The following is a 20,927-nucleotide window of genomic DNA, read 5'->3' on the forward strand; positions in this document are numbered from 1 at the left end:
CTCGACCTCTCTTCCCACTCTCTCAAATGACGTTATCTCTTCTCTGGAGACACCGTTCATGCCGGATGAACTGTTTACTTCCATAAAATCTCTGCCCACAGGTAAAAGCCCGGGGCCTAATGGATATACATCTAAATTTTACAAGCTTCTCTGGTCTGAGCTGTTCTCCCCTCTCCTCTCTGCCTTTAACGCTGTCTCTGACTCTCCCCCTCCACCACAGTCCTTCTTGCACGCTGTCATTACGGTGATTCCCAAGGAGGGCAAAGATTCCTCGCTCTGTCAAAGCTACCGTCCCATCTCGCTTATCAATAGTGTTGCTCGCGAATATCGCATATTCGCGAATTTGCGAATATTCGCGAATATAGCGCTATATATTCGTAATTACGAATATTATATATATTTTTTTCACAGTACACATCACAGTGATCACCCCTCTCCTTGTGTGTTGTAAAGAAGGCTCTAATACTACTGTGTGAGACTGGTGTGCGAATTTTCGCATACGCGAAAATTAGCATATGCTAATTTTCGCATATGCGAAATTTCATGTATGCTAATTTTGCAAATGCTAATTTCCGCATATGATAATTTTCGTATGCGCAAATTTTTCGCGTATGCGAAAATAAAACGAGAATATTACAAATATGCGAATATTCACGAATATATGACGAATATTCGTCCATATATTCGCGAATATTCGCGAATACGAATATGGCCTATGCCGCTCAACACTACTTATCAACACGGATGCAAAACTCTTTGCGAAACTGATCGCAAACAGATTGGCTCCCTTTATGCCAGCTCTAGTCCACGAGGATAAAGTGGGTTTTATTCGTGGGAGGGAGACCAGAGATAATACCCTCCGGACCTTCTCTGTCATCCACTCTGCTCGAAAATCACGAACCCCACTTTGCCTTCTCTCACTAGATGCTGAGAAGGCCTTTGACCGAGTGGACTGGAGCTTTCTACGGGCCTCTCTATCTCAAATCAGTCTGGGCTCAATGATGACAGCTCCCATAATGGCACTCTATGCTAACCCCCAAGCTCAGGTTGAAGTCAACGATCACCTGTCCTCCCCTTTTGTTATCAACAATGGCACGAGACAGGGCTGCCCCTTGTCTCCTCTATTGTTTGTCCTATGCATGGAACACCTCCTTGTGGCACTCCGACAGAATCCGAACATTCGGGGACTACAGGTACCGAACCATCATCACAAATGCTCTGCCTTTGCTGATGACTTACTGCTCTTTCTATCCTCACCTCTCACCTCACTCCCCTCGGTGCTTTCCACTATACGGACCTTCTCCCGCTACTCCAACTATAAACTGAATTCCTCTAATTGTGAGGCCCTCAACATTTCCCTTCCCCCCGAGATTGTTAACCATTTGCGGCAGACCTACCATTTCAAATGGTGCACAAGATCCCTCACGTACCTGGGTATTCAGGTCCCTAGCGACCTTAAAGACACCTTTAGCCTTAATTTCTCTCCCATGATACATTCCTTTAAAACTGACTTGTCCAGATGGGAGCTAAGAGACTTCTCCTGTCTGGGAAGGATCAACATTGTCAAAATGAACATCTTACCCAGACTCCTCTACCTATTCTCTTGCCTTCCCTCCACCATTCCTAAATCTTTCTTCATGGGACTCTCTTCGCTTCTATCTGGATTAATTTGGGCTCACGGCCGCCCGAGGGTGGCTCGACATGTCCTGACTAGACGCAAAAGAGATGGAGGACTAGGCCTGCCCGACTGCTTCTCTTATTTTCTGGCAGCAGTCCTGAACAGGGTTTTGGATTGCCGCATGGTCCCCACCACAAAACAATGTGTAACCCTTGAATGCTCCGCCACCCGACTAGACCCCAAGACATTATTGTGGCTCCCTACATGTCTCTTGTCCTCAACTCCCCTAGCTGACCTACCCCCAGTAGTCTCCTCCATTGTGGGCGCTTGGCGCTCTTACCTTGCACACACTCCGCTATTCTCCCTCAATGGCCCTCTTACCCCTGTATTTGGAAATACACTCTTTCCACCTGCTCACACTTTGAACAGGTTCCTTGGCCACTCAAGTTCTGAAGGACTTTCTTTCTCGGTTCTCTTGAGTGGTTCGGCACCACGCCCGCTGTGTGACCTGGTGCCTGATCCCCCCGCCACCCCTCACCAGCATCTTCAATACACTCAACATAAACATTTCTACTCATCCCAGGTTTTATCCCTCAACCTGCACCGCCCTCTCACTCCATTCGAGAAGCTCTGCACCTCCTCATCGGTGCCTTGTCGCCCAATTAGTCCCATATATGCTCTTTTTCTAGATGCCCTTGCTGAGAACCCGCTCCCGTTCCGCTCGAGCTGGGAAAGAGAATTGCAGTGTAGGTTCACCGATGAGGAGTGGGGCGGGGCAGTTCGCATGTGCCACAGATCCTCTATATCATGTAAGGCCCAGAAGACGAACTATAAGGTCCTGACAAGATGGTACAGGGTTAAGTCCCTGCTTTCTCGCTTCTAAACTGGTGTTTCAGATTTTTGCTGGCGTTGTGGTGAGAGGGGGGGCACGATGTCCCATATCTGGCTGACCTGCCCCGTCCTGACTCCTTTCTGGACCAGCATTAGTGAAACCATTCACAAATTGACCTCGGTAAGACTTGATCTCAACCCGGCCCTCCTCCTCCTTTCTATCCTCCCTCCCTCAGTCCCTAGGGAAAGTGTCCGTCTGATTGGATTTATGCTTTTGGCGGCTAGGACTGTGATTCCGAGACTCTGGAAATCCACATCGCCCCCATCTTTCTCCGACTGGGCCCGGGAGCTCACACATATACACAGGATGGAGGAACTCAAAGCGGATTCTAGAAACCAAACATTGAAACACCACCTGATCTGGAGTCCCTGGACCTCATATCTTTCTACGGATGACTATAGGTCCTCTTACTTGCCGCCCTGATCCCCCCCCCTGCGGTCCCACCGTGCCGCTCTCGGGGGTGTTCCCCGCACCGCATTGTCAGCTGACCTGCCTCTCAGGGGCCTCACCTAGACCTGTCGTCCTCCAGGGTACGTATTTCCCTTACCTTGCCTGTTCTCCTTCCTCGTCTCCCTCTCCTCTCTTCTTCCTTTTTACCCCTCCCTCCTTTCCTTCCCTCTTCTCTCCTCCAGTAGTCTTTATCGAACCTATTGGTGCCTACCCCCGATGTGGCCCATTTACTCTATCTCCCTCTGACTCATTTCTCTTATATCTTTAGATTCCTACCCATAAGTGTGCTTGCTCCAGATGCTTTACAGCGAGCCCATTGACAGATCCACATCTGCTATGCTGCCCTCCCCCTACTATCTATTGGCCACTTGAAACGTTGGGACGATTGTCCTTTGTTGTACCTGACAGTTTTCACTCTTCTGTTATTTGATACATGTCTTTTATCTGACTGTTACGTTTATTGCATTTCTTTCATTTCTTGTATTTTCCATGTTCTCCCTATTTTCTTTTTGCTGACTTAATTTTCTAGTCTTGACCAGTTATTGCTAGTAATTGCATGTTTGTACTATGATATTCTTTGAAAACCTTGAATAAACATTTACTGTTGACACTAAAATACAAGGAGCATGCCATACAACCATACAAGGTAAATGCTCAAGCAGACATAGTCAGAATATTGCACAAACAGACATAGTGGCATTAAACTAACAGACATCATAGTATTGTACTGAATAACCAGCACCAGAGTGCAGGAGAACTCTATGTGGTTTACTGATGCTGCTGCTGGGCCTGAGACATTACCTAAAAATATTTTATGGTAGCACTAGCTACCATAAATCTTCAATTTCAATTTTAAAATTCATCTGTCAATCTTAGGGATTGTGAAGCCCTATTGTCTACTCATGCTGCCACCACCTCCAGGCTATGTCATTGGGCCGCCATGTGACTCCTTGTTAGATTTGGTCCTTTGTAACCACACACCGGGGCCCGGGACAATAAAACTTGGGAGTGTAATCTTAAATTTATATTTCAAAATCTTAAATGAAAATTTTAAAATGTATCTTTTAATCTTAGCAATTGTGAAACCCTATTGTCTACTCATGCTGCCACCAGCTCCAGGCTGTGCCATTCACCCACTATATGGTTTGCTGATGCTGCTGGGCCTGGGACATTACCCAAAAATACTTTATGGTAGCACTAGCTACCATATGGTCTCCTTATGCTTTTGGCACCTTAAATTAAACTTTTGAAATTTTACTATATCTAAAATCTTCAAATTAACTTTTCAAAAATATTTGTAATCTTCTCTATAGTGAGGCCCTATGGTCTTTTCAGGCTGTTGCCATCTCCAGGCTGGGTTGTTCTGCCACTATATTGTCTCCTCGTGCTGCTGTATCCTCTAGGCTCAGTTGTCAGGGTCCGGACTGGTATGCAGGGAGGACAAGGAGTGGATCCTCTGTGTCAGTGAGGCGATGGCATGGGCCGTACCAGGGGAACGGAATCTAAGGGGTTACTAGTTTTCACCAGAGCCCGCCGCAAAGCGGGATGGACTTGCTGCGGCAGGTAACCCCCAGGTCATTCCACCTGATAACGACTACACCTCACTGACAGCTGAGACAGGCACGGTACACAAGGACAATGCAAGGCGAGGTCAGACGTAGCAGAAGGTCAAGGCAGACGGCAAGGTTTGTAGTCAGGGGCAACAGCAAGGGGTCTGGATACACAGGCTATGGATACACACAAAACGCTTTCTCAGGGCACTAAGGCAACAAGATCCAGTGAGGACAGGAAGGGGAAGTGGGTTTATATGTGTTCTGGAAGTAATACACTGATTGGCCCAGGCACCAATTAGTGGTGCACTGGCACTTTAAATTTCAGAGAGCCGGCACGTGCGCGCCGGGACGGACCTGAAGGAGGACGGGGCAGGTGAGAAGATCGGGATGTGACCCACGGGCAGGCATGTCCCGCCAGGCGGATCGCATGCCCGCCGGGGACACTAGAGCAGCGCTCCCGGTCAGCGGGTCTGACCGGGGCGCTGCACAGCGAAGAACGCCACGAGCGCTCCGGGGAGGGACAGGGAGCACTCGGTGTTACATCAGTCATTGTGCCGCCATGTGACTCCTTGTTAGATTGGGCTTTGTGGTCATACAATATTAGTTCAAAGTAAACACCGGGACATTAAACTTGGGAATCTAATATAAACCTTAAATTGAAAAAAAAAAAGTTGATGTAATCTTTTCAAGACTGAGGCCCTATGGTCGTCTATGTCCTATTATCTGTGGAATTATCACAAGAATCCAATGGGACAGTTTGGAGCGATAACAATCATTTATAACTGATTAAATTAAACATTCACACTTTCATAGTCGGGGGGGGGGGGGGGGCTTAGAGGTGGTATCTGTCTGACGGAGGACCACCAGCTCAATGCTCACCAGAATGGGTACTCAAAAAATGTAAACAGATTCAAATTAAATTTAACTAAAATTACATTAAAAAATCTCTTTGTTCTCTTCAATTGTGACACCATATGGTCTCCCTGCTGCCACATCAACGCTCTGCAGCAGTGATTCTAATAGCAATGCCTGTAATCTGCATCTCATTCTGTATAACAGTATTATTTCACTAACACAGCACACTCCCTATGCGTGTTAAGACAAGGCAAAGTGTTCTACATCCCTTTTGAGTCTCTCTGTAGGCCAGAAATAGCCATTTTTAATAGTGATTCGCCGCAAATAAATTTGGTCCGAAACTAATTTTTTCGGAAAATTTGGCGAATCGGCTGAATCAAATTTTTCAAAAGTTTGCTTATCTCTAATTGTAGCAAGTGGGTGTAAAAACTTCCCCTGTAAGGCTCTACTCTCCCCCTAATATTTCCCTTCTTAGCAATTGTTAGTCATAAAAAGGGTGGCCCCAAACAGGAAACACTCTATTTCCACCTAAAAACCCTGGGAAATGGCAGTGTTTGTAGGGGGAAATAGGGGGAGGTTCCTGTGTAGGGCCACCCTTTTTAGGGCGAGTAATACTTGCCAAGAAGGGAATTAATAATTCAAGAGTAGGGCCTCCCAGGGGAAGTTTTTACCCCCACGGTTACAATGGACCATACGTTGTTCCCTTCCACCTTTTAGAGGTTTTTGCATCACATCAATACTTAATGGTGTAGGTGGCACATGTTTTTTGGCACAACTTTCCTTTTGTTTCATTTAAAAAATAAAATTGGGTCCATATATTTAATCCTAAGCATATTATTAAAAGTTAAGTTTTACGTAATGCATATCCTCAATACTTGTGGTCTGATGCGGAGGAATGTCTGTAACTGGGGATCAGCACCATAAATACGTTTTGCACTATCCATATTTGTGAAGTGTTGGTGTGGCACCATGGTCAATCTACTCTGATGCATCAGGCATCGGTGGGTGGAATTTGTGGCTGATCCATGCCTGATTCATCTTCCCAAAGGTCCGTCTCTCCACATTTTTCGTGGACAGATGAGATCTCCTTGGGGTTACTATGGCCCCTGCTGCACAAAACACCCACTCTGAAGGCACACTACTGGCTGGGCAGGACAGCTTTTCCAGGGAAAACTCTGCTAGTTGACCAGAAGTCCAGCAGATCTTCAAGGTGTTTTGGCATGGTCATGTCAAGGTATGCCATTACCTGCTGGTTCAGGTCCTGCTCCCGGTCTACCTGCTGCTGATGAGTTGCTTCACTATGCGGGTGAAGAAAGCTACTCATCAGCGACTGTAGATGGAGCTGGTACTGCTCCTGCCACCCCACCCCTCCCCAGCAGCCATGGCAGTGGAAGTTGAGCGGAAAGGGCCCCCTGAGACAGACCTGCGAGATTATGGACGATGGCGCAGATAGGCATCAGCCAACTGACTACATAGGATGTCTTTGTAGTAGGTTAGTTTGTCCTCCCTCTCAGTGGGTGTAAAAAAGGCCCCCACGTTGAGTCGGTAGCTAGTGTCGTAGAAGGTGGAGAACCAGAAGTCATCCTGCTGCCGAATGGTGACAATTCGGCAGTCACTACGAAAGCAAGTGAGCATGCATTGTGCCATTTGTGCAAGTTACTCGAAGGGACTACCTGCCTCCATCTCCACTGCATACTGCCACGGTGTGTCAGGGTCCTTTGTCTCACCTTCCTCATAACCCTCTAGCTCCTCTAGCTGCTCGTGCTCCTCCTCTCCTGTCAGATGACTAGAAAAACTGCCGTCTCGCGAAACCTAAACTGTGCCCCTCCCCCTCCTCCTCCAGTTCAGCCCCCACAGGGCTCATGTGTTTGTGAGATGTAGGCACCACGTCTCCAGTGCCCTGACCAGCCATCATTTCCAACATGTGTTGTAGTAGATGAAGAAGTGTAATGACTTTGTACATCCCTTAATCCTGGTGAATGTCTAATAATGTGGCTTCCTCAAAGGGGCTGAGCAAACGGCAGGTGTCACATATGAGCTGTCACTGTGTGACACTGAAGTTACACAGGGGAGCCTCCTATCCGCTTGGATCATCAAGAAATTGGTGATGGTTTTTCTCTGTTCGTATAGTCGGTCCAACATATGGAGGGTGGAATTCCAACATGTGGAAACGTCGCAAATCCGACTAAGTTGAGGAATGAGATTCTGACGCTGCAGCTCAAGGAGGGTGTGCTTTGCGGTATATGAGTGGCTGAAGTGCATGCAAAGTTTCTTTCCCATTGTTAGGATGTCTTGCAGATGGGGGGAACACTTCAGGAACTGCTTGACAACCAGTTCCCATTTCAGTTTTCATGGAGTAAGCCATTCTCTGATTTCTTTACGAATAACTTTTAGCAGTTCCTCCCCTGTGTGACTCCGTTCGCCAAGGCAAACCATGTGAAGAACAACTTGACACCACCGTGCCCTGCACACATAGTATGCTGAAGGGGCACTGAGACTTGTCTGTGCAGTTGAGGCTGAGGACACGGTGGAGGATGAGGTGGTGGAGTTGCACACTGTCTCAGGACCAATGGCCTGAGAGCGTGGAGGTGAAAGCAGCGTGACCTGTCCATGTTGCTGTTGTGGCTGTGCAACAACCACATTCACCCAGCAGGCCTTAAAGGACTTGTATTTTCCCTGATCGTAGTTATAGCTCCATATGTCCGCGCTGCCGTGCACTTTGGTACACACCAACAGGCTCAAGGACTACCCACCTTCTGTTCCACAAAATTGTGCAGGGCTGGTATTGCCTTCTTCACAAAGAAATGACGGCTTGGGACTCTCCACCTCGGTTCGGCACAAGCTATCAGTTTTCTGAAAGGTGCAGAGTCTACCACTTAAAAAGGGAGGGACTGCAGCACCAGCAACTTGGACAGGAGCACATTAATCTTCTGCACCATTGGATGAGTGAGTGCACACTGTTGTCTCTTGGACATAGCTTTGCCGATGGATTGCTGGCGGAATGACTGACTCGAAGTAGGAGGAACATCTGGAGCAATAGAAGATGGGTTTAACACACAGCTCCCTTCGGCTGAGGTGGAGGAGACCTGGCTGGCTGAAATAGGGAGCGTCGTGGCCCTGGGTGATGCAGCAGGCTGGACCACCACATCGGAGCTATGGTTCTCCCAGGCCGCTTTATGGTGACACTGCATATATTGACGTAGAGCCGTGGTGTCAACACTGGGACCCTGGCTACACTTCACCTTTTGCCGACACATCTTGCATGTGGCCATGGTAACCTCATCCAGATGCTTGATGAAAAACTGTCACACCACCGAGTAGCTGATTTTCCCACCAATAGTCTCCACTGATAGACTTCCACTGCCGCCGACTCCAGGAACCACTGTTTCACTACCTCCCAGGAAGGTAGGCTGCCGTGAAGCAGGTGGTCTACCCCAGGCACGTTTGGGTCCAGATTTTCCACTTCTACCACCATACTGACCTTCCTGGTTCAGCTCCTGCCTCATGGGCAACCTGCAACCCTAAGATACTTCTGTCAGGGAAGGGAAAAGCATAGGACAGCAGCAATGGGAGGACAGGGACTTCTCCCGACCATGCCAACTGAGGATTGTGTCTGAGGAACCCCCCCGATTGTTGACTGGGGATGTCAGGTGTCACTTGTGATGAAGTGGATGACCGTTTTAACTAATCGATGATGGCAGATGATGGCAAAATAGTACACCACTTCGATGTACGTAGGGGGTATGAACTTATGAGGGGACGACAATGCGCTCCAGTATGCTTAAAACAGTATTTGTGTACAACACCAGCAAGTGTGAACTTTTGGGTGGCCTTTCACAGTCTCTAGGCCGTTAAGACTTTAACAGGAACAAAATAATACACCACTGTTATGTACGTATGTAGTATGGACATATGAGGGGAGGACAATGCACTCCAGTACGCTGTAAAAAGTATTTGTGTACAACACCAGCAGTACACACCAGTGCTGCAGCACACAGACACTGTGTACTACACCCAAAATTGCACTAAAAACTTCAATCTCACTCCCTTCCCTATCAGAACTTCTAGGCATGATTTGGGCTTGAGGTGAATCATTGCTGTTCTGTGCAACACACTGTGCAACACACTGCTCTCTGTTCCTCTTTGTAATAGAACGCTGTAGTGAGTGGGAGGTGAATCACTGCTTGAAAAATGCTTTTCTGTACAACATTCAGCGCTTTCTGTCCCTCTCTATCTCTCTGCAATAAAAGGCTGAAGTGACTGGCTGCAAGATGGCTGCCAATTATATAGGGCTGTGACATCACAAGGGGTGGCTGGCTGCTGATAGGCTGCATGATGCATGTGATTCAGGGTCATCCCGCCTACCCTTGTTTCCGCCTTCCCAGGATTCCTTGCCCCATGTCCTCACTTGTGGATTCACCATTTTAGATGCACTGGAGCCTGGACTGCAGTAAATGGAGCGATTCACGCAATTAAATCGCAGCAATATTCGCATTCGGTCCTAGTATATACACTGTTAAAAAAAAATAAGGGAACACTAAGATAACACATCCAAGATCTGTATGAATGAACTAATTGTATGAAATATTTTCATCTTTACATAGTTGAATGTGTTGACAACAAAATCACACAAAAATTATCAATGGAAATCAACTTTTTCAACCCATGGAGGTCTGGATGTGGAGTCACACTCAAAATCAAAGTGGTAAACCACACTACAGGCTGATCCAACTTTGGTGTAATGTCCTTAAAACAAGTCAAAATGAGGCTCAGTAGTTTTTGTTGTCTCTACGTGCCCGTATGACCTCGCTACAACGCCTGGGCATGCTCCTGATGAATTAAGGTCCCTTTGGAACGAATAGATCCTTTGTGAATATGCATAACACTGTTTGGACGAACGATTATGCTCCACCAGTCAAGGTTATTATGCATGTTCATATGTAAACTCTGACACATCTGATGTCATAATATGTTATATGTTACATGTCTTATGTTTATAAAATTCAATAAAAACATTGGGAAACTGATGAGGTGGCTCCTGGACATTCTATGGTGCAAGTTGACGTTGGTGGCTGGAGGGAGACATGAGGTCCCATTCATTTCTGGGGAACAGGCGGGCCAGTCCATATCATCAATGCCTTCCTCTTGCAGGAACTGCTGAAACACTCACGCCACATGAGGTCTAGCATTGTCCTGCATTAAGAGGAACCCAGGGCCAATTGCACCAGCATATGGTCTTACAAGGGGTCTGAGGATCTCATCTCGGTACCAAATGGCAGTCTGGCTACCTCTGGTAAGCACATAGAGGACTATGCGGCCCACCAAAGAAATGCCACCTCACACCCTTACTGACCCACCGCCAAAACAGTCATGCTGGAGGATGTTGCAGGCAGCAGAATGTTCTCCATTGCGTCTCCAGACTCTGTAACGTCTGTTAAATGTGCTCAGTGTGAACCTGCGTTTATCTGTGAAGAGCACAGGGCACCAGTGGCAAATTTGCAAATCTTGGTGTTCTCTGGCAAATTTGAGTAGACACATGCAAATTTGTGGCCTGCTGGAGGTCATTTTGCAGGGTTCTGGCAGTGCTCCTCCTGCTCCTTACACAAAGGCAGAGGTAGCGGTCCTGCTGCTGGTTTGTTGCCCTCCTATGGCCTCCTCCATGTCTCCTGGTGTACTGGCCTGTCTCCTGGTAGCACCTCCATGCTCTGGACACTACACTGACAGACACAGCAAACCTTCTTGCCACAGCTCGCATTGAAGTGCCATCCTGGATGAGCTGCAATACCTGAGCCACTTGTGTGGGTTGTAGACTCCGTCTCATGCTACCACTAGAGCCAGCATTCAAATGTGACCAAAACATCAGCCAGGAAGCATAGCAACTGAGAAGTTGTATGTGGTCCCGACCTGCTAAACCACTCCATTATTGGGGGTGTCTTGCTAAATACCTATAATTTCCACCTGTTGTCTGTTCCATTTGCTCAATAGCATGTGAAATTGATTGTCAATCAGTGTTGCTTCCTGAGTGGACAGTGTGATTTCATAGAAGTGTGATTGACTTGGAGTTACATTGTGTTGTTTAAGTTTTCCCTTTATTTTTTTTTGAGCAGTGTAGAAATCAAAACAGAATTGTCAGATTTAAATAACTTAGCTATCAAAGAATTGTTTTGTAAGCATAAACACGGTGCTAATACGCATAAATAGATTTATTTTAATTAAATATAAAGAATAACAGAAAATGTATCACATCTTAAAAAAAGTTGTTTCCAAAAAAGGAAAAATGGACTGCCATGACTGATGTAGTCACTGACCTCAGCTCGAAATGAAGACAATGTCACAGAAATAGGAAAATGAAAAGATTGTATTCCTTTATAAGACAATGAAAGTAGAGTAAATTGCAGACTGTGAGTTTAAAAGTCACATGTGGTATGATGTTTGGCATAGCTTACAAGGTACGGAAGATATAGTTTTCTTCTGTATACCACTTAATGGCATACATGCAAAGCGGTATTTTGCTTAAATAATTTAGGAATGTAATATATCGTAATGTCTCATTTTACAATTTCCTATATAGTTCTCTTATTTTACCTTATTTTAGACACTTTTTTTTTTTTTTTTAGAACAGATTAGGCTGTCACAAAAATGTCCTAAAGGTGTTATAAAATGTGTGAATGCAAGTATATGCATAAATTCATCTAAGATAGTTAAAAGATATTTGACATTCTTCTCACAATTTTTCTACATGTATTGGGGTATATTACACATTTGCAAAGCAGCATCCAGATTTTAAGCTCCTGGCTAGCACCAGGCTCCGTGACCAGTAGTTGATGACTGGAATGCCATATTTCTGTTGCTATCGGTTTGTTCAATCTTTGCCTGAAGAAGTGTTGGCACACGTTGCTAATGAACCATCAGGATTTATCTAGTGCTGAACAGTATGTTAGACAATGAGAAGAATCTACAATATTATTATTGTAATGTGACACTATACATGATAAAGGCATCCAGGGATTCAGCTTTAACATGGAGGTGGCAGCTTGATTCCATTCAGCTGACACTGCCAAAGTGTGCCTTGTTTTTTTTGGAGGTGAGGAGATTCTTAAGTTGGTGTTCAGGGGTCTCTCTTCATGACATAGGGTAAAAATCCAATTTTAGATCCTTTTAGGGCATATTTACCTTTTTTTTCAGCTCTTTGCATAGCTGATTTGCAGCAAAGTTGCCCATAGAAACAATGAACTGCATATACGTGAAAAGTAGATTTACGGAATGCAGGGTCACTTACTCAGGGGTTCTTTGTCTTTGACCCCCAAAGAATCAGAAAGTGATGGCATATCCTAGTAACATTCCATCATTATTTATTGTAGGAAAACTGGTTTTATAGCCTTAAAGGGGAACTCCGGTAGAATTTTTTTTTTTTTTTTGACAAATCAACTGGTGCCAGAAAGTTAAACAGATTTGTAAATTACTTCTATTTAAAAATCTTAACCCTTCTAGTACTTATCAGCTGCTGCATACTACAGATACACTACAGAGAAATTTGTGAATTTCTTTTCTGCCTGACAACAGTGCTCTCTGCTGACACCTCTGTCCGTGTCAGGAACTGTCAGATTCGAAGCAAATCCCCATAGAAAACCTCCTGTTCTGGACAGTCCTGACACGGACAGAGGTGTCAGCAGAGAGCACTGTTGTCAGGCAGAAAAGAAATTCACAGATTTCTCTGTAGTATATCTGAAGAATACAGCAGCTGATAAGTACTAGAAGGGTTAAGATTTTTAAATAGAAGTAATTTACAAATCTGTTTAACTTTCTGGCACCAGTTGATTTGTCAAAAAAAAAAAAAAAATTCCACCGGAGTTCCCCTTTAATATAAGCCAAGTATTCTATACTAAACCAAGTATTAGGCTCACCACACAAGTGCCGATCCCTGCAGAAGCCCTGTCCTCCTGCAGGATAATGAATTGTGGTAACATTTAATTTGTCTCTAGTAGCTGTAAAATTATGCCACTTACAGTAATCATACAATGCTTGTAGCTTTGGAAATAAAACATGCAATGAGGTCCTGGGAAATTATATTTGGCCATGTCCAAAAGAAATGAATGTCCTTGATGCCCTCTTTAATCTGCTTACTGGACTGCATTCTAGATGTGTGACATAAAGCCTTGAGATGCAGGTAACGTGTCCTAAGGCATAACTGTAATACTATAAGAACTGTCCAGTACGAGGCTTATGCTGGCCATACATACGGTAGTTATCAGCAAAACCCACTCAGCAAACATCTATCTCTCCCCCACATCTATCTAATTCTCCCATACATATGCTGAGCTAAGTGTGCTTAGAATGTGAACAGGGAGAGGAAAGCAAACTGTTTATAGACTCCACCGGCGAAGGCTTATTTTAATTAAGAACAAAAGGATCAGTCATGAGAAATCTAAAGGTGGTCATATAACTTCAATAACTGAAGGCTTGAGTTGGCTGAGCATACATGTGTCATGACCGATGCGATGGACAGGGAGAGTGAGCCCTAAGTTGTCCTTAGAAACACTCTCCATGCCTACTCGCCCATCCACCCTAAATGGCGGATCGACAATCACAGTGCCGATCTCTTCCTGCGCTAAAGTGCATTGGGCGTAAATGTACACAAATAATACTAAACATAGTTGGAAACAGGTAAGAAACATAACAGAAAAACAACCAAACAACCAGAGAAACCAGACAGCATATAAATATACAAACAAGGCAGGATACCGCATACTAACAAACATTTCAGAAACCTGAATCAAGATAAACGGCAGATATGAATAAATGAACAAGACAAGATAAGGAATAAGTATACAGCAGAAACCATGAGTTGCAGGGTATGCACGGAGGAAGTGAATGCAAAACACTAAACAGATCAAGAAACATAGAAAACTGTTCACACTGGACACTGAACACGAACAAACTAGACTCCGCACTCCAAAAATGGTGGGACATCAATTCTAGCTCCAAATAGACTTCTAGCCAGCAGGCACACTCACCAGGATACTGGCCTAAAAGGAAACAGAAATATAAAACACGGAACACTAGACTGAGAACAGGATGAGTCTAAACAGACTCCAGAGAAAACTTCAAAAGCCAAACTCCAAAACATGGAGGGATACAGATCAGGATACCAAACAGGAATAATACAAAACCAAACTCCATTAAATGGAGAAATACGAGTCAGGACTCTAAGCAGGAATACTACATACAGAGCACAGGTACAAGCAAGACTCACAGTGTAAGATAACAATGTTAAAGCTAAACGGACATACATAATCTTAAAAACTGACAGATGTTCTAAAAACCAAGCAGACTAAAAATCTATAATAAACAGGCACACCCAAGCTGTCATTGGTAAAGAGCTGTAACTATCCCCTAGCCAGGGAGAATAGCAAAGAAAACTGCCCAGCCACAACCCAGTGTCTGAACACCAAAAACAGACACCAAAAACAGAAAAACACAAAAATGGACATCACAACATGTATTTTGTGTAAAATGAGTTGATATAAGGGAAGTTTTATGAAAACCTGAGCAGAGGAAAAGGATTGCAGTTGTCCATAGTAACCAATCAGATTGATTCCTCTATTTTGTAGGCCTTTGGAAAAAAAAACACAAATGCTATGGGCAACTGTACAACTTTTCCTCTGCACATATTTTAATAAATATCCCCCATTGTCTTCTGCTATAGACCTCTGGTGGTGGCTTAACTCCCTGAGAACAAAAAGATCAGTTAGTAACTAGCTAACAGATAGAATTTTGGACCTATATACTCAGGGCATTCAGTAAATCCTGCTAAGATCATTGAGTTAGGTTTTTTCTAAAATTTAGTGGCCTTAACTGTTGACAGATGACCTTATCCCTTTTGTACTTAGATGTAACATGGAGCAAATAAGTGATGACTCTCTACCCCATCTCTCTGCAAACCCAGAGGCTTCACATGGGAATGGTAACACTAGGAAATTAAATTAGAGAGGAAATAGGAATTAAGATGGCATCCAATTCATGTCTGCTACAACAGCTAAAACAGGAATACACAAGGAAGGCATATACAACAGTCACTGCTTTTTTTTCCTCCAATTTTAAACTTTGTTACATATTTTCAGTAGAACATACAACATATTACATAAACCTTTGCACAACAGCAGAGTAAGTAGTTGTATGCATTATCAACAATACACAGTGACAGAGTCATAGCATAGTTATTTGTGGGGCTCATCATGGTGGCAGCCAAGGAAATATAGTAACCACACTAGTGCAGGATACATTGCGAGGTAGCTCTGTCATTAACAGTAATTACAGAGTAATTACAACAATTGCATAATGTAAATAAAAGTAGAGAAAAATAGGAAGGGGAGACGGGGAATGGAAAAAAGAAAGAAAGAAAAAAAAAGAACAAGAATACCTCGCGAATGGGGTAAACTCCAGACCTCCACGGGACCCAGGTGGAGTCAGTAGCAATTGTGTGGGTGAGGCGGGGGGAAGACGGGGCTGTAGTGCATCAAACGTAAGGGGGGGTGTCTCAGTGACTGAAGGGAGCGGGTGACTGTGAGCCTATTCTGTGAGATGCATAGTAGTAAAATCCGGGGATGACTGGAAAGCAGCCCAAGGGTGCCAGATCATGTTAAAGTGTGTCGTGCGGTGATATGTGGTGGCTGTGAGTTCTTCCATTCTGTGGATGTGGGATACTTCCCAGAGCCAGGATGATATGCTACGTGGAGTAACTGATTTTCACAGCCTTGGTATAACCGTCCTTGCAGCTAATAATAAGAAGGCAATTAGTTTGGAAGTGGTGCTAGGTATTGAGGGGGGAGTATGGAGAGGAGAGCAATCTCTGGTGTAGGGTCGAGTTGCACGGAGGTGACATGGGCTATTACGTCTAGGACATTTGACCAAAAGTGAGATAGGAAGGGGCACGTTAGCCAGATGTGAAGCATGGTACCTTTATCCGAGGAACAACGCCAACATATATCTGGCACACCCTGATAGAATGCTGTCAGGAGAGAAGGAACCCTATACCACCGCATCAAAATTTTATAATTGGTTTCCTGTGCAGGATTATGAAGATTTGTGGCAGTTTTTGATTGCCTTGTGCCAATTGTCCTCAGTGATGGAATGGCCAAGGTATTTTTCCCAACCTGCTTTGAAGGGAAGAGGTTGCACTGACATCTTCTCCAGGAGAAGAGTATAGAGAAAACTGACTGTGTGAGGTATAGGGCGGGGGACACACACATAGGTGTTCAAATCTGATCAGTGGGCGATGGAATTGGAGTTCATCTTTCATGGATTGGTAGTAGTGGGTTAACTGTGCATAGTGTAAAGATTGAATGAGGGAGAGGGTAGTGCCTGAAAGGATATCAGCGAGGGGTTTAATAGAGGACTGGCCCATGAGACTAAAAAAGGTGACCCCTTGACTTTGGTGATAGGTCAGGAAGTGGTGACTAGTAAGAGTCGGGGTAAAGGTAGGATTATCAAAAAGTGGGGTCAGGGGGCCGTCAGTTGGAAAAAGTGTGAGTTTCGGTAGGTATAGTTTACGTGCATGATATATAGAGTGGAGCACTGGAGGAAGGGTTGACGATCGAAGAGATGAAGATGTGGAATTTGGGCGCCACAGAAACGCCATTAGGTCGCTGCTTACCGTCAAACCTTTCAGTTCCACCCATTGTTTATCAGTACAGTGATGGCAACAATCCAGGACCCTAATCAACAAAGTCGCCAGGTAGTACAAATGAAAATCTGGGAGGGCGAGGCCTCCATCTCTTTTCCTCCTGATAAGGACATGTTTGGCCAGTCTAGAGTGTTTCCGAGCCCATACAAAACCCGACTGGAGTGAAGAAATTTCCCTGAAGAAGGTTTGGGGGAGATGGATCTATATACATGAGAAAAGGTAAAGGAGTCTCGGGAGTGCGTTCATCTTCATGATATTCACTCTGCCTAACCACGAGAAGTCTTACTTTTCCCATCTAGCCAGATCCCTCCTCAGGGAATGAAGGAGGGGGGAAACATTTAATTTGTAGGTGTCTGATAGTTTGGCCGGCACTTGAATCCCCAGGTATTCAAGGGAAGAAGTGTTCCATTTGAAGGGGTATTTGTATTGGAGGTGTTGCAGCATGGGTGTGGGTAGGGTCAGGTTTAGAGCTTCGCATTTAGTATGGTTTAATTTATAGTTACAAAGTTTTGAAAAGCATCAGATTGTGGACATAAGGGACAGTAGGGAAGTAATAGTGGAAGAAATATATAGCAAGAGATCGTCTGCAAACGCCAAGCATTTGTAATGGCCCAAATCCACGGCCAGGCCCTTAATATCTGGATTTCGTCTGATGTCTATTAAGAGGTGTTCCATACAAAGTACATGTAGAAGGGGAGAGAGGGGGGCAGCCTTGGATAGTACCATTACAGATATCAAAGGGCTTAGAGAGATGGCCATTGACCCTAACTTGAGCTTGTGGATGAGAGGATAGGGCCATTATGCGAGATAGCATAGTCCTCCCTATTCCAATTTGGGATAAAGTAGCGGACATGAAGTCCCAATCCACCCTGTTGAATTCCTTTTCAGCATTGAGGGAGAGGAGAAATAGTGAGGAGCTATGTTTATATCTCTCGCTTCCCTGCCCTTTAAACAGCCCGCTTGGTCCGGCTGGATCAGGGAGGGCATGTGCACCGACAGCCTGTTGGCTATCAGTTTGACAAATAATTTAGCATCAGAATTAATTAGAGAAATGGGACGGTAGCTGGGACATAGCAGCGGGTCATTTCCGTCTTTGGGGATAACAGTGATAGGCACGCAGTGATAGGCACGCAGAAATGAGGGGGGAGGCGAGTTCACTGATATGGAGTTAAAAGCCGCCAGCAGGATAGGAGATAAGTTTGGTTGTAGAGATTTATAGAATTTTGCTGTGTAGCCGTCTGGGCCAGTACTTTTCCAGGGTGGCATGGAGGAAATGGCAGCTTCCAACTCCATACAAGTGAACGGGCTCTCCACGCTTTCTATTGTGGTGGGATCAAGCTGAGGGAGGGCCATGTGCGCTATATAACGTGACAGGGGTGTATGAGCGGACTCTGGGGTGGGAGGGCCAGAAGAGGGATGTAAGTTGTACAGGGACATGTAGTATTGACGAAAGGCTTCAAGAATATCAGGCATTAGGGAGCAGGGGGGACCTGAATGTGCTTTTATAGTAGGAACAAACAGGGAGGATCTTTTTGCTTTAAGTGCAGCGGCAAGGAGTTTGCCAGATTTGTTTCCCCATTCGTAGGCATCCAGTGAGGCATCCAGTGAGTTGTGTGTAGTACTTATGTTTTGATGATAGGATTTGTAGGATATCACTGCGCACTTGAACAAGTTCTCGCAATGTATTGTCTTGTTGGGGTTGTTAATGTTGGGTTTCTAGGGACTGTAAGGTTTGGTATAGACGCCAATGCTTCCCTCTTCAACTGGGCACCGTGCTTAATCAGAACCCCTCTGAGGATACATTTTAGAGCTTCCCATTTGATCATGGGGAAGGAGCTGTCGGTTGCGTGATCTAGAGGGAAGTTGTTTATGGAGTCACTGAGGTCTTGGAAACACACAGTATCCAAGAGCAAAGATTCATTTAGTCACCAGGAAGATGGATTTTTGGATAGGGAGGGGAGCATCAGCGAACAACAGACAGGGGCATGATCCGACGACAGGACCCGTAAACCAATATTAGTGGAGGTGATAGAGGGGAGTAGGACGTGTGGGCAAAAGATATAGTCAATGCAGCTATATGATTGCCTCGGGGAGGAGTAGAATGTTTAATCATTATCTTGGGGATGGAACACTCTCCAGGTGTCGCACAGCTGCATGGAGTGTAGCCTCTTCCGTAGGGCATGTAATTTGCTATGGGACAAGGTAGAGGAACCTGAGGACGTGTCCATACGTGGGAGTAGAGGGAGGTTAAGGTCTCCGCTTAGGAGGATAGGGCCCGTGGCAAAGTGCGATAATGTTGTCAGTGTTTTAAGCATAAAAGGTACCTGGTCCCTGTTTGGGGCATAAATGGAGGCTATGGTGAAGGGCTGGTTAGAAATTTCACAGTTAGCAAAGACAAACCTGGCTTGTGGGTCAAGGTGGGATGATAATATCTTAACTGGAAGGGACCTATGGAAGGCCAGGGATACACCTTTAGTCTTGGAGTCGAGATTAGTACTGTGTAATCACGTTGTGTAGTATTGAACCCCTTAACGTTTAATGTAACTAATTTAATGTCAGCTGCCTTTACGGATGTGGAGTGGTGACGACAACTTACCAACTGAGTCGTACAGATCCAGAGTGTCCCATCCGCGATGTGTATGGAGCAGGAGTTGTAAGATCCTAGATAAAGGGAAAGAAAAAGGCAAAGTCAGTAGGAGAAGGACAGGGCAATACAGGGAAAGGAGTAGCCATAAGGGAATGGATACAAGGGGTCTAAGGAGAGAGGCCAGAAAGGCCAAGAGTAAGAGTGGGACCAGCCCATTCGGTACACTAGCGGGGGTCAACATGGAAGGCGTACCAGAAATGAGGAGAAGGAATGCAAGAGGAGACAAGGTGAGTCGGACAGTAAGAATGTGGACTGCTGTCCTATAGTAAATATTACAGTAACTAAAACAGTAACAATAACAGGGCTGTTATGTGACATAGAGTATAGAGATCCCATGACATGTGGGGTAGTGAAGTAGTATTACAAAGAGGGATCATCAAGTCATGAGGACACATAGACATGAACATATTGAGATCAAAAATCGTCTCGAATAACTAACTCTTTGCGGGAGGCAATTGAACAACATATTATTAGAGAAGCATGGTCGGGGTATTGGGCAGTAACATGCGATCATAAGGCGTCTTTATTGACACCATACGGAGAACATATATGGGCAATATGAAGAATAGAGTAAACAGTGAGCATTTTCATGAGTCAGGTCTTGCGTTCCTTGTGAGTGAAGCATTGGGTCAAGTGCAGGAGGTCGGTTCTGTCACGCCTCTGCTGCTGGTGTTCAGGAGGTGATGCTCTCGGCTATGTTGTTGGTAGGAAAAGTCCATTCCATTCAGGTAGTCTGACCGGTGGAAGTTTAAAGGTGGCTAAAAAGGCTGGCAGGTCCTCCGGCCGTGTCTGGCTGTCAAGGAGAAGGGGAAACCCCAGCAGTTAGTGATCTGGGCATTTTTCAAAATCAGGAGAAGTGGCTTAAGGGTAGCTCTCAGCTTGATTGAGAGTGCGCAGAGACAAGTCAGGATACAAGAATATAGGAGACCCGTGTATGTCAGGTGTTTTAAGTCCCTGGCTCTGCGCATAATTTCTTCCTTGGTATTGTAGTGGTGGACTCTACAGATAACATCTCTTGCTTTTGCTGGGTCTGAGTTTTTTGCCTTTAAAGCTCTGTGAGCTCTATCCAGCTCCAGAGGGGTGTCGGCCGGTTTCTTCAAAATCTCATTGAAGATTCTCTGAAGTGTCCCATCCAAGACTTGGGGAAGAACAGACAAAGGAGTAAGGCCTTTTATTCTGATATTATTTCATCTATTTCTAATGTCAAGATCGTCAAGCTGGTCAATCAT

General features: G+C 45.1%; 1 protein-coding gene across 2 annotated transcripts in view; it reads right to left on the bottom strand.

The window, feature by feature from the left end:
* Positions 1–19,714, bottom strand: part of LOC130291272 (protein kinase C delta type-like) — a 171,828-nt gene extending 152,114 nt beyond the window's left edge. For both annotated transcript variants that reach the window (XR_008847858.1, XM_056539851.1), the window contains exon 1: positions 19,648–19,714. The gene's annotated coding sequence lies outside the window, so the exon portion shown is untranslated. The remainder of the gene's footprint in view (positions 1–19,647) is intronic.
* Positions 19,715–20,927: the final 1,213 nt, after the last annotated feature.

This window comes from Hyla sarda, chromosome 9 (assembly GCF_029499605.1).
Source record: "Hyla sarda isolate aHylSar1 chromosome 9, aHylSar1.hap1, whole genome shotgun sequence".
Lineage (NCBI taxonomy): Eukaryota > Metazoa > Chordata > Amphibia > Anura > Hylidae > Hyla > Hyla sarda.